At 45.3% G+C, this 13929-nt stretch overlaps 1 protein-coding gene across 2 annotated transcripts in view; it reads right to left on the reverse strand.

Moving 5' to 3' along the window:
• The window catches only part of LOC137657839 (STING ER exit protein), a 55825-nt gene extending 43478 nt beyond the window's left edge, over positions 1-12347 (reverse strand). Inside the window, exon 1 of one of the 2 annotated variants that reach the window (XM_068392426.1) lies at positions 12198-12347. The gene's annotated coding sequence lies outside the window, so the exon portion shown is untranslated. The remainder of the gene's footprint in view (positions 1-12197) is intronic. The other variant, XM_068392428.1, reaches the window with a different exon arrangement.
• Between the last annotated feature and the right edge of the window lie 1582 nt (positions 12348-13929).

Consider the following 13929-nt stretch of genomic DNA (forward strand, 5'->3'; position numbering starts at 1 on the left):
AGATGAGAATGTGCCTCTCTAATCAGAAGCCTGATGTAGTAAGAAACTGCGTTCTTAGACATCGGTAGAATAGGCTTCTTGATAGAACACCATAAAGCTTCTGATTGTCCTCGTAATGGCTTTGACCGTCTTAAATAGTACTTAAGAGCTCTTACTGGGCAAAGTACTCTCTCTAGTTCGTTCCCCACCAAGTTGAACAGGCTTGGGATCTCGAACGACTTGGGCCAAGGACGGGAAGGAAGCTCGTTTTTAGCCAAAAAACCGAGCTGCAAGGAACATGTAGCCGTTTCAGATGTAAAACCTATGTTCCTGCTGAAGGCGTGGATCTCACTGACTCTTTTAGCTGTTGCTAAGCAAACGAGGAAAAGAGTTTTTAATGTGAGGTCCTTAAAAGAGGCTGACTGAAGCGGTTCGAATCTTGATGACATTAGGAACCTTAAAACCACGTCTAGGTTCCAGCCTGGTGTGGACAACCGACGTTCCTTTGAGGTCTCAAAAGACCTAAGGAGGTCCTGTAGATCTTTGTTGGTGGAAAGATCCAAGCCTCTGTGGCGGAAGACCGCTGCCAACATAGTCCTGTAACCCTTGATCGTAGGAGCTGATAGGGATCTTACGTTCCTTAGATGTAACAGGAAGTCAGCTATCTGTGTTACAGTGGTACTGGTTGAGGAAACTGCATTCGCCTTGCACCAGCTTCGGAAGACTTCCCATTTAGACTGATAGACTCTGAGAGTGGATGTCCTCCTTGCTCTGGCAATCGCTCTGGCTGCCTCCTTCGAAAAGCCTCTAGCTCTTGAGAGTCTTTCGATAGTCTGAAGGCAGTCAGACGAAGAGCGTGGAGGTTTGGGTGCACCTTCTTTACGTGAGGTTGACGCAGAAGGTCCACTCTTAGAGGAAGAGTCCTGGGAACGTCCACTAGCCATTGCAGTACCTCGGTGAACCATTCTCTCGCGGGCCAGAGGGGAGCAACCAACGTCAACCGTGTCCCTTCGTGAGAGGCGAACTTCTGAAGTACCCTGTTGACAATCTTGAACGGCGGGAACGCATACAGGTCTAGATGGGACCAATCCAGCAGAAAGGCATCCACGTGAACTGCTGCTGGGTCTGGAATCGGAGAACAATACATCGGGAGCCTCTTGGTCATCGAGGTAGCGAATAGATCTATGGTGGGCTGACCCCACAGGGCCCATAGTCTGCTGCAAACATTCTTGTGAAGGGTCCACTCTGTGGGGATGACCTGACCCTTCCGGCTGAGGCGATCTGCCATGACATTCATGTCGCCCTGAATGAACCTCGTTACCAGTGAAAGCTTTCGATCTTTTGACCAAATGAGGAGGTCCCTTGCGATCTCGAACAACTTCCTCGAATGAGTCCCTCCTTGCTTGGAGATGTAAGCCAAGGCTGTGGTGTTGTCGGAGTTCACCTCCACCACCTTGTTTAGCTGGAGGGACTTGAAGTTTATCAAGGCCAGATGAACTGCCAACAGCTCCTTGCAATTGATGTGAAGTGTCCTTTGCTCCTGATTCCACGTGCCCGAGCATTCCTGTCCGTCCAGTGTCGCACCCCAGCCCGTGTCCGATGCGTCCGAGAAGAGACGGTGGTCGGGGGTCTGAACAGCTAATGGTAGACCTTCCTTGAGAAGAATGCTGTTCTTCCACCACGTTAGCGTAGACCTCATCTCTTCGGAAACAGGCACTGAGACCGCCTCTAGCGTCATGTCCTTTCTCCAGTGAGCAGCTAGATGATACTGAAGGGGGCGGAGGTGGAGTCTCCCTAACTCGATGAACTGGGCCAGCGATGAAAGTGTCCCTGTTAGACTCATCCACTGCCTGACTGAACATCGGTTCCTTCTCAGCATGCTCTGGATGCATTCTAGGGCTTGATTGATCCTTGGGGCCGACGGAAAAGCCCGAAAAGCTCGACTCTGAATCTCCATACCTAGATAGACAATGGTCTGGGATGGGACGAGCTGGGACTTCTCTATATTGACCAGGAGGCCCAATTCCTTGGTCAGATCCATAGTCCATCTGAGATTCTCCAGACAGCGACGACTTGACGGAGCTCTTAAAAGCCAGTCGTCCAAATAGAGGGAGGCTCTGATGTCTGCCAAGTGAAGGAATTTGGCAATATTCCTCATCAGTCTGGTAAACACAAGAGGTGCCATGCTTAGGCCAAAGCACAGGGCTTGGAACTGGTACACAACCTTTCCAAAGACGAACCTTAGGAAAGGTTGGGAGTCTGGATGGATGGGGACGTGAAAGTACGCGTCTTTCAGGTCTAACGAGACCATCCAGTCCTCCTTCCTGACCGCTGCTAGGACCGACTTCGTCGTCTCCATCGTGAACGTCTGCTTGGTGACAAAAGCATTGAGAGCACTGACGTCCAGCACCGGTCTCCAACCTCCTGTCTTCTTCGCTACCAGGAAGAGACGGTTGTAGAAGCCCGGGGATTGATGGTCCCGGACTATGACTACCGCTTCCTTTTGTGGCAAGAGCGACACCTCTTGTTGCAACGCTAGCCTCTTGTCCTTCTCCTTGTAGTTGGGAGAGAGGTTGATGGGAGATGTAGCTAGAGGGGGACTGCGGCAGAACGGAATTCTGTACCCCTCCTTTAGCCACTTCACAGACTGAGCGTCTGCACCTCTGCTCTCCCAAGCTTGCCAGAAGGTCTTGAGTCTGGCTCCCACTGCTGTCTGGAGAGGAAGGCAGTCAGATCCTGCCTTTTGCGGACTTGGAACCCTTCTTGGATTTGCCACGGTGACTGTCGGCACGGGTACCTCCTTTGCTGGAGGTTCTGCCACGAAAGGGCGGGATGAACCTAGTTGCAGGTGTGTCTACTGCTGCAGGACGGAAAGGTCTAGGCACGGAAGGTAAGGTTTTAGACTTACGTGCGGACGATGCCATAAGATCATGGGTATCCTTCTGGATAAGTGAGGCAGCCATCCCCTTGATCAGCTCCTCCGGAAACAGAGACTTGGAGAGAGGAGCAAACAACAACTCCGACTTCTGGCAAGGGGTGATACCAGACGACAAGAAGGAGCAAAGATGTTCTCTCTTCTTAAGCACTCCCGACACGTACGAAGCCGCAAGTTCACCAGACCCATCCCGAATGGCTTTGTCCATGCTAGACATGATCAGCATGGCAGAGTCCTTATCCGAAGGGGAAGTCTTTCTGCTTAACGCTCCCAAACACCAATCTAGGAAGTTGAAGATCTCAAAAGCACGAAAGACTCCCTTCAACAGATGATCCATGTCAGAAAAGGACCAGCAGATCTTCGATCGTCTCATAGCCAGCCTGCAGGGAGAGTCAACCAGACTTGAGAAGTCGCCCTGGGCAGAGGCAGGAACTCCCAAGCCGGGTTCCTCTCCTGTGGCATACCAGACGCTCGACTTGGAAGCAAGCTTGGTAGGCGGAAAGATGAAAGCAGTCTTTCCCAGTTGCTTCTTGGACTGCAACCACTCTCCCATAACCCTCAAAGCTCTCTTGGATGAGCGTGCGAGAACAAGCTTGGTGAAGGCAGGAGCAGCAGACTGCATGCCCAGAGCAAACTCGGAGGGAGGAGAGCGAGGGGTTGCAGACACAAATTGTTCTGGATACAAGTCCCTGAACAAGGCAAGGACTTTACGAAAGTCTAAGGAGGGAGGCGTAGACTTGGGCCCTTCAAAATCGGAGTGCGGTTCATCCAAATGTGCAGCTTCGTCATCTGATACTCCATCATCCGAAAGCTGAGTAGGAAGTGGCAAAGGCGGAGCAGAAAGCTGAACGGCTGAATCCGGCAGCACGGGTGCATGCGTAGCTGCTGCGGATCCAACAACATGCCGCTGCTGGTCAGTCTGCGAGCTGGCAACAACAAAAGCAGAGTGCTGGTGTGTGGGAGGGGTTGCCGTGGGTTGCGGAGCATGCCGCATGGGATGCGGAGCATGCCGCATGGGTTGCGGAGCATGCCGCATGGGTTGCGGAGCATGCCGCATAGTGTCAGAACCCGGCAGCTCTACAGCACCTTCCCACTGCTGATGCGGTAGCTCACGCATGTCAACGGAGGGTGCAGCAAGAACATGCGTCTGGCAGGGTGGACTGCGCATCGGTGGAGGAGCTCTCACAGGTGGAGTGTGGGAGCAGGCAGCCGCAGTATCTGCTGAGCATACAACCGCGGCGGGTTGTAGGTTAACAGGTGCAGTGTCAACCTTCTCAGCATGATACTCTTGCATGAACGCAGCAAGCTGAGACTGCATAGTCTGCAGCATGGACCACTTAGGGTCTACCATGGTTGGAGCAGCAACAGACGGAGCAGTAGCCTGTTGTGGAACCACTCTACCTCTCTTGGGAGGTGTGCAGTCATCGGAAGACTGCGGCGAGTCCGAACTGACCCAGTGGCTACACCTGGGCCGTTGGACTCGCTCGGAAGGGACCTTACGCTTGAGAGGTCGTGAAACCTTGGTCCATCGTTTCCTCCTGGAAACTTCTTCCACAGACGAGGAATGGTAGGGCTCATTCGTCTGTTTGTGGATGGGACGATCTCTGACAGATACGTCCGCAACCACTGAGGGTACATCCGTACGCTGCTCAAGGCCTGCCGAACCCTTTGGTCCTTCGACATTGCTTCTCCCCTGGGCTTGGGAGCTTGCAAGAGGTCCCGGACTGGGAGGACGACTGGCACGCACAGATGTACCCTCATGCGCAACACTGACACTGACACTTTTCACATCACTAGCACTGATAACACTTCCCACTGCACTTTTCGCTTTCAGCTCTTTGACATCTGCCAAAAGCTGATTACGGTCATTAGCCAATGACTCCACTCTGTCACCGAGAGCCTGAATGGCACGCATCATATCCGCCATGGATGGCTGAGCACTAGTAGCAGGGTCGGGAGTCACCAATACAGGGGAAGGAAAAGGTTGAGGGGCATGGGGAGAGGAAAAATCCACAGAGCGAGAAGAACTCCTCCTGATTCTCTCCTTCTCTAGCCTACGTGCATTTTTAAGGAATTCGTTAAAATCGAATTCCGAAAGCCCAGCGCATTCCTCACATCGATCTTCCAATTGACAGGATTTACCCCTACAATTGGAACAAACGGTGTGAGGATCTATGGAGGCCTTCGGAAGACGCCTAGAACAAGCCCTAACACTACACTGCCTGTACTTAGGGACTTGAGACTGGTCAGACATCTTGAATTGTAGAAATAGTCAAGGGGGGATTCCAAAATCTAGCAAAGTTCGTTAACAATTAATCCAAATTAATTCCAAAAGCTTGCTAAGCTAATGATAAAGCTTCCTGAATAGCGAAGGCTAAAATCTAGAGTGAATACATCACCAAATCGTGAAAAAACAACTCCAGAATCAACAGCGTATCCAAGTAGGTCTTGCCGGTGGCACGACAGAGGAAAAATTGAGTTCTTGTTGACAAGAAGTACTTGAGTACCTACTCACAGATGGCGCTGTTGTGTACACCCCCACCTGTATAGCGATCGCTGGCGTATCCCGACCTTAGATTTCTGTCGGGCAACGGAGTTGACAGCTACATGATCATCGGGTAAGATTAATATTGAAAATTCTGTGATTTACTTTGCCTTACCTTCCCCTATGTTTCTACCTAGAAGGCCAGGTTGAAGGTGAACGGATGGAACACTGTCCAAGTCTCTACAAGGGAGGAGGAGCCTGGAGGGTCAGATTGGACCTTCAGGTAGCAGAGGTCTTCTACACCGGCCACTAAAGGTGCAATGGGACCTCAGAAAACAGTTGTTCTCCTTAAAGGGCCTGGACTTTTAGCAGTAACTAATATGATCTTTGCACCTTCTTTCATTATTACCCCATGATGTCTCCTCTTTTTTCATAATAATGCATTCTGCAAGGGACATACTGTACCTCCTCTTGATTACCCATTCCAGCAAAAGGAGAGGCAACTGTATTCTTACCCCATTAGGTTTCAAACGGGTCAAGGGGCAACTGAATAGTGCATCAAGAAGGCTTTGTTTTTGGTGTTTGACGGAATCAAGTCCATGTACTTTCTTGTCCTTGGATCATAGTGTAGCAGCAATCAAACCTCGATATAGATCGAAGGCTGACCACAGAAGTAGCTTTCATGGCAGTGGAATCAAGTCAAGACGTTGCATAACTTTGTTTGAGTTTCCATCAGGGTCCCTACCCACCAGCATGGACTTAACTGGTTCAATTAATTACAGAAGGTGTCAACAAAAAACCGAAGAATCAGGATACCACTAATCGCCATAGTGTAAGAAATTCCATTGCTCAGAGGAAATTGTAATTGCCCTATTAAGGTGACCTAAAGGTACAGTAATTATCTCTGGAATTCTCTGAAGTGGAAAGCTGACAAGGATAGAGTCTATCATCCTGCAGCCGGATTCACAAGTTTGCTCTTGTATGATATCGTGTGGTGATGGTACTGGTAGCTGTATGAACACCTGTATCACATGGCAAAATGTATTCTCTGAAAAGCAAAGTACCAGACACAAACCTCTTGCCTCGAGTATGAGGAGGGAACACATAAATATTGTCTCCCAAAAAGGATACACACTGGGTACTACTGAGAGCATACAGTACTCGGATTGTATCAACAAGTGAAAACATTCTTGGTACATAACGATGGTTTGAAATCTCTGAAGGGTACAACAAAAAGGGTTTGTCCTTGTTCTCACATGAAACCTAACACTGAACCTAAGAGTATGAGTTCCTGCACTATACCATGTACCAAAAAGCATCCTGGGGAAAGCAGGGTTTTTGTACAAGGCTGTTCCTCTCACAAAATCATGAAAAGGAACAGTTGAAGTCCTTTAAAACTCAGCCCAATCGCTTATACTGTATCTTGGTGACATATTCCACGTCCTCTTCAAGGTGGCACCTCTGAAGGCTTGGCAACAGGCAAGGAAGAAGACACAGTACAAGAACAAGCGAGGTGAAAGGGAAAGGGAAGTGCATTCACCTTGGTTCCCTCTGTCAATGTGGGCTGGTGGAGAAAAGAGCGGCGCCCGTCGTCCCCACTTCCCATAAGTGTACTCAATTCCAGAGAGAGCATTAAAATCCACTTCCCTCTCCCTCCCCTGACAGCAATAACACAGGGTTATTAAAATTAAAACAGAAGGTCGTTAAAATCATAATAAGGATGTAATTAAAAGCTATGTTCCAGATCCGGATGTTTGTGAATAATCATGCCCCCTACAAGATGCACAGAGAGATTGTAGAACTACACGGAATTTATTCATAAACCAATGGTAACGTCCACCCTTTCCCCTTGCTTCAAAAGAGGTTAATAATACTCTTATGGCAATTTTATATACCAGTCACTCATTGCTGTTAAGAGAGCAAAATTATTCGGTTATTGAGCGAGAATGTCACAGCAATTTTGGGCTGTTAATAAGTTTACGAGTTACTTACATTTCTTTGATTTCTCACTTTTTAATTTAGAGCCTGGAACTCCTTTATGTAACTTCTATATTTAAAAGAAGAATTGCAAGCATCCTGCTTTTCCAACTGGAAATATTATTAATAATAGAAATAAATATACCTTCACTTTAGCCTCAAAATTATTAGGTCACTAAAGAGCATCCCATATTCAAAAACTACAATCTTTTAAGATATTTTGTATTTTTCCTAAGTATACAAACCTGAGTCATTTAAATAGGGTTACTTCCGACGGCCAGTTGAAGAATTATCGAGGATTTGGCACCCTGACATGACTGCATCACCTTCCCTCGTATCGTATAGGTTGGCATGATGTTGCTTGTGGATATATGATCGAGACTTGCATGGTGGATACGACAGGAAGGAAAACTTTGACTCATGTTTGTAAAGCGAGAAAAATTAATTTTTTAAATTTGGAGTTTGGTCCCATGCAGATACATACTGAATTATTTATATGGGGAAGTTTTCCTTAAGAGGAAGTCCCCTGAAGAGTAAAGGGCAGCTTGATAGCCCACAACTCAGAATGTCTGTGTCCAGACCTTTTAAAGGACCAAAGGAAACTGCATTCTTGCATTCCGTGACCAATAGCTATGCAGATGGTTCATGGCCTGATGAGAAGGTTCAATCGCGAAGAAAAGCCATAGGCAATACATGATAAAATGATTTGCGGATTACAAATGTTCAAAACACTACAGAACTGTACTCATAAAAAGGCGCGCTTACCAGCATATGTGCCCGATCAGCGTTACCACTTCCACTGGAGGGAGATGAAGAAGACATTCAACTCATACGAAATAAGTTGTAACTGATAACTGTGACATAATGCTAGATCTCCTGCAAGAGATGGTCCTCTACACCAACTGCTGAGCAGCTACAACGGGTCCAATAGAAAAAATGTCTAGGAGCCCATGGGTGAAATCCCTAAGGTAATGAGCAGTAAAGGATGTCTGTCTTTTCCAGACCACGGCTCTAAGTACCTGATCTATTACATCATCCTTACAGAAAGCCATTGTTGCCACAGTAACGCAAATATCATGAGCTCTAAGTTGGGCCCTGGTAGACCTTTCTCGCATAGATTTAGACACTCATGACTGTCTCACACAACCAAAAAGACATTGTGTTCTTGGTTACTTATTTTTAAAACCCGCACTCACAAAAAGGTTGGTAGTTGTAGGGCGACAGCGACTAGTCTGTTTTATGTTGAGGCAAACCACTCTTAGTGGACATAGTAGCAGACTATCCATATCAGTTACATCCTTGAATGAGGAAATTGAAAAGGAGTCAAATCAATTATTATTAACAACTGGATTCTGGGTCTTTGCTACAAAATCAGGTACAAAAAAGAATTGCAGTTCTCTTCGCCCCTTCCTTGGAGTGTGATACAAGATAAGCAAAGCTTACTAACCCTCTTGAATGACACTAAGGTAAGGAGGAAGACCATCTTGATTGTGTGTGAGGTCCATGTCTGAGGCCTTACCCAAAGTTTCATTTGGTGACATTTTTATCGACCATAAAACCTTAACCCCACTCCAAGACGGCATCTCTATTTCCTAAGGCGGAGAAGACTGCTCAAAACTCTTCGTCAAGGCTAGGAGTTTCCACAAAAAGGATAAGTCAATTCTCTTCAGTTTAAATACCTGGCTCAAAGCTTTGCAATAGCCTTTCATTGCTGTGACTGAGAAAAGTTTCTCCTCCCACGGTTAAAGTAATAAGTCTGCTATCACTGGAGTAGTGGCCTTGAGTGGAGCAGTGTATCATTGGCAACACCAATCACATAAGAGGGACCATTTTGCCTGGTAGACCGCTACAGAGGACTTACAAAGATATCCTGAAAGTTGCAAAAGGCCTTCTTTTGAAGGAGGTGATAGATAACCCCTAGCCCTGAAGAGACAGGCCCTCCACTGCTGTGTGGAACCTTTCCAACTTCTCAGCTGCAACTTCAGCAGGTGAGAGCAAGGTCAGTGTTGAGTAAGGCTCATATTGCGTAAGGCTAGCAAGTCTCTACCTACCATCTGATGAACAAACTTACATCTGCAACCCTATACTTAAGAATAGAGTTGCCCCAGAAAAAAAGTATCCTGATAAAAAAGGAACTTCAGGGCCTTGGTTTCAGAGCGAATAAGGTCTATGAATTGTTTGCAAATACATAGCAGGCTCTGACAGGATTTCAGAAACTGCAAAAAAGGACACAGCTCCTGGCCACTGCCACCTCCCCAGAAATAATCACAAACTGTTTCAACAAATCTGAAACAAAATAACAATCCCATGAAGCAGGCATGGCGACAGAAGCCGCTTTAAGGATCTCCTGCAGCAAGTGTGTCTCGCGAGACAAAGCACCCGTCAATGGCTCGTGAATGGAATGTGCCTGCATAACAGAAGTGTGAGCCAATTGGTCTGGGGCTAGAAAAGGTACATACTACCGCCATTGGCTAGACAGGCTCAGTTGATTGCAGGCGAGCAAGAGTGAGCCAAGGGGGAAGTGTGCTAGCAGCGCAACCACAGGTGTGCGAGCACAGGTTATACACTCTACCTCACCAAGTAGTGCAGGTTCACGAGTGCATGAGTGAGCACAGGACAAAGGTGGTTGAGGTAAGAGCACAAGCAGATGTTACGATGCACTCTAAACCAAACCAGGGGAGCTTGGTGGCAATTGCACCTGATGCACTAACACAGATACCAGGATGAGCTGACAAAGATACCTGTGCACGCTGGAGACGTAGTCTTATAAGATCTGCAGGCGCGATCATCCTCGAAGGGTCAGTGAGCTCAAAAGGATGAGGATAGGGATGCCTGTCTTTGCAGAACAGTTGTCCTCGGAGAGAGCATGCACTGCCCCACAGATCCTCATATGGGACAGGATCTGCTACAAAGGATGAAGGTCATGGGGGCACAAGACCAAGCAGCAGGAACTCCCTCTTGTTGGCTTTGGAAGGGGAAGTGACAAGGCCAACCCCGACAGGAGCAGAAACACTCTCTGCCGTGCTCCATGAACCAACACCAAAAGCGAGTCCTTTGAAGGGGACCCCAAAAGTGCCAAGAAGAGCCATAAAAGACGCAAAGAGTCTTGAGCTACAGACTCCCCAAGGGAGGAAGGCTTCGCCATCTCACCAGGAGAAACGGGAATTACTTCCTAGCCCGAAGGTTGTCCGGGGGGTTGTACAGCCACCACTTTTACTTGATTGTCCCCCGGAGGAGGCAAAGCAAGAAGAAACAGAGGGGAGGGTACCAGGAGAGAGGGAGAAGTCAAGACTTCTTCAATATCGAGGCAGACCCAGAATGCAAAGAATCCCTTTTAGTCTTCTTCCTCTTCCTACCATACCTCTCCCACTGGGAATAAGCCGCGTCATTACCTACTTAGCTAACGAAGGGGGTAATGGCCCTTGCGATCCCCCTTACACTGGCAAATTCTTAGCATAGGGTTGAAAATATGGGAGCTATGGGGCATGGCCATCATCATACATACACCCCCACTGTTATCTTCTATGTAAAGAACAAGAGTTTGTAGACATGTTGGAACAAAAACATTTTTTGGAGCCTTTGTACATCAGCGACCTGAGCCTCCTGCGTGCATCAAAAATGGACACCAGCTAACCTAAACCCGCCCCCAACCTAACCTACTTACCTAATGGGTGGGCTAACAGCCCCCTGCAACCCACCTTACGCTGCCGTATTCTTAGTAGCTAAATATCATAATTATATATATGTGGCTGCCACCATATATGCATCCGCATTTTTTCTAGTTTTCTTATTGCGCTGTTGGGTTCTGCTGTTATTATTTTTCATTCATTATTAGCTTTCATTTTATCCCACCCAAACCCTGAATCCCACCTGGAGCAACAGTACCCTAAGTGCTACTGTCCTCAGCGGGTTGTGTCCCCAGTGGGCACCTACCCACTAAGGCTAAACATGCTATATAGGGAATATGCAGGGGTGACCAACACCCCTTTTTTACCTTTTTATATATTGTGTAAAGTGTGTATGGAACAATTCACTAAAATATACATGATAATATTACCATAACATTGCTACCATTAGCAATGCCTTTGTAACGTTAACACTGTGTATCATTGGTAATGTTGCTTATTTTAACATTCCCAGTACATACGTGAGCTTTGTGACCTGGGAACTCCTAAGTTAGGTTAGGTGGGTTTGTTAGGTTCTGTACCCTTTTCGTACTTTTTATATATAGTGTAAAACTTATATTGAAAAATTATATAAAACACATATGGAAATATCTAGCATTACTATCGCTAGTAATGTCACCGTACCGTTGGTAACGCTGTGTATCATTCGTATCGAGGCTAATTTTACCGTTCTCAGTAAATACCTGAGGTTTGTGACCTGTCAACTACTAGGTTAGGTTAGGTGGGTGTTTTAGGTTCTGTACCCTTTTTGTACTATTTATATATTGTGTAACCGGTAATATTACCTTAACATTCCGAGTCATCGTTAGTAACACTGTGTATCATTGGTAACGTTGCTAATGCTATCGTTCGGCATACATTCGTGAGTGAAGTTGTTACCCTTATCACCTGGAGAACCCCCATTACTGATGGGGTAAGTAGGGTGGTGGTAACAGGCCAACGATAGTTTAGCGTAAGATAAGAATCAGAACACTAAAACAAAACTACAGAATAAAATAGCAAAAAGCAAGAAAATTACGTATGTTTGTGTGATTAGGGAGTGATGTAAGGTAGAACTGAAACTATACTTCATAGCGTACCCATTACAAGTATAAGTATAGAATTAAAAACATTATAAACGGCCATCTTTTCTCACCTTAAAATTTAGCACCGTGTAAGGAAAAACTGCCTGGCCTTCAATGCTATAGACTTTTTTCCACGTTCTAATATCACCGTGTAAGGAAAAGTACCAACATGTTATAGATTTCTGCTCACTTTCCGAGTTGTAACTTCACACTAAGCCGAGTCTAGAAGAGAGGGCAGGGTTGCCAGATTATTTCGACTGGATTATCGTACATAAGCCTTAAAATTGTCGTTTTTCAACCAAAATTATCGTACACAGTTTCAATATAATTATTAAGGAGTTTATGATTGACTTATTTCTAAATATTTGAGTATAATTGTTTAATTAAACCCACACACACCTACATTGTTTATACCTTAGGTATGTATCGTACATCGTACCGGACCCAAAATAATCGTATAAGTACGATAATTATCGTACGAATGGCACCCCTGGGGTGAACGTTGTTTACTATGACGTCATTGACTTAAGAATTGAAGCTTCTTCTTCAGGTTCAGGTTCTGGGGCGAGGCATAGCCTTTACAACGGCGCCTCTAAGGCTTATCTTCTTGTACTGTTTTGTCGTTTCTTCCACATTATGTTCAATACTTCTTTTTTCTTTTCTATATTTGTTTCACTAAATAAAAATAATCCTACTATTTTCTTTGGGTCTTCCTCGTATGGTTGCTGTAGCTCAATTACTTTATTCCTTTCTTTTCTATATTCCTGGCAAAATAACAAAAAATGTATCAAATCTTCCTCCTCATTTTCACAAAAATTACAGTTTACATTCCCTCCATTGTGTCTATTTATAATATTTAGTTTTAACGTATTAGTTCTTGCTCTAAAAAATATCACTGAAGCAAATGTATTGTCATAAATTAACTCTTCTTTAATTTCTTTCTTCCACGTTCTATATATTTCTAAGCTCACTTTACTTTCTATTTCCTCTTTCCACTTTTCAGTATCCCACTTTCTGGTTTCCGTTTTTATTTCTGCCTTGTTCATTCTTCTTATTTGTCTTATACCTAAACTTAATTCTTCCAAATACTTTACAGGTTGTTTCCACCATCTTCCTTCTTTTTCTTGAATATTCTTCTTTACAGACGTTACGGATTTATAACGGCTCCTCGCCTTTAAATGCCACTTTTCATTTTATTTATGTATTCGTCGTCATACTCTTATTTAAAGCATCTACTTTGAATAGCTCTAGGTTACATTGAGCTGGTCAGTTTCAAGAATGAGATCGTAATTTCTTTTAAGAACCCCAATACTAATCAGCATGACTATTAGCCGTAACCAAAGTATATTTGTAACAACACTTTTATGCTTTGTAGCCTATTACAGGAAGGAACTTGATTATCTACTAAATGTAAATTTAATTAGACTACAGCACACTATCCTATAGGGCTACAATTATCAGTGCAGCCTTGCTGTGGTGAAATTTATAAGATAAAGTAGACTGTATAAATCATTTCGTTACAGACTAAAAATCCATTACAAATGCTATTTCCTTACAAACGCCACCGCTCCCTTTGCGGCTTCTAAGGTATATCTCTCCCCCAATAAACAACTAATTAGTAAAACCTATATTCAATATTACCTACAGTCAAATCAAAATGATAGGACTACACGTTTTAAGTCCTTTCATCTGATCCGCAGGGTTGCAAGTTTTCCAAGTGAGAAAAGGCCAACTTCTGATCAACTGGTGCTTTAAAAGGCCAACCCATTAGTAAAAAGGGCCAAAATTATAGCATTTAAGGCC

Source organism: Palaemon carinicauda, chromosome 18 (genome assembly GCF_036898095.1).
Source record: "Palaemon carinicauda isolate YSFRI2023 chromosome 18, ASM3689809v2, whole genome shotgun sequence".
In the NCBI taxonomy this organism is placed as follows: domain Eukaryota; kingdom Metazoa; phylum Arthropoda; class Malacostraca; order Decapoda; family Palaemonidae; genus Palaemon; species Palaemon carinicauda.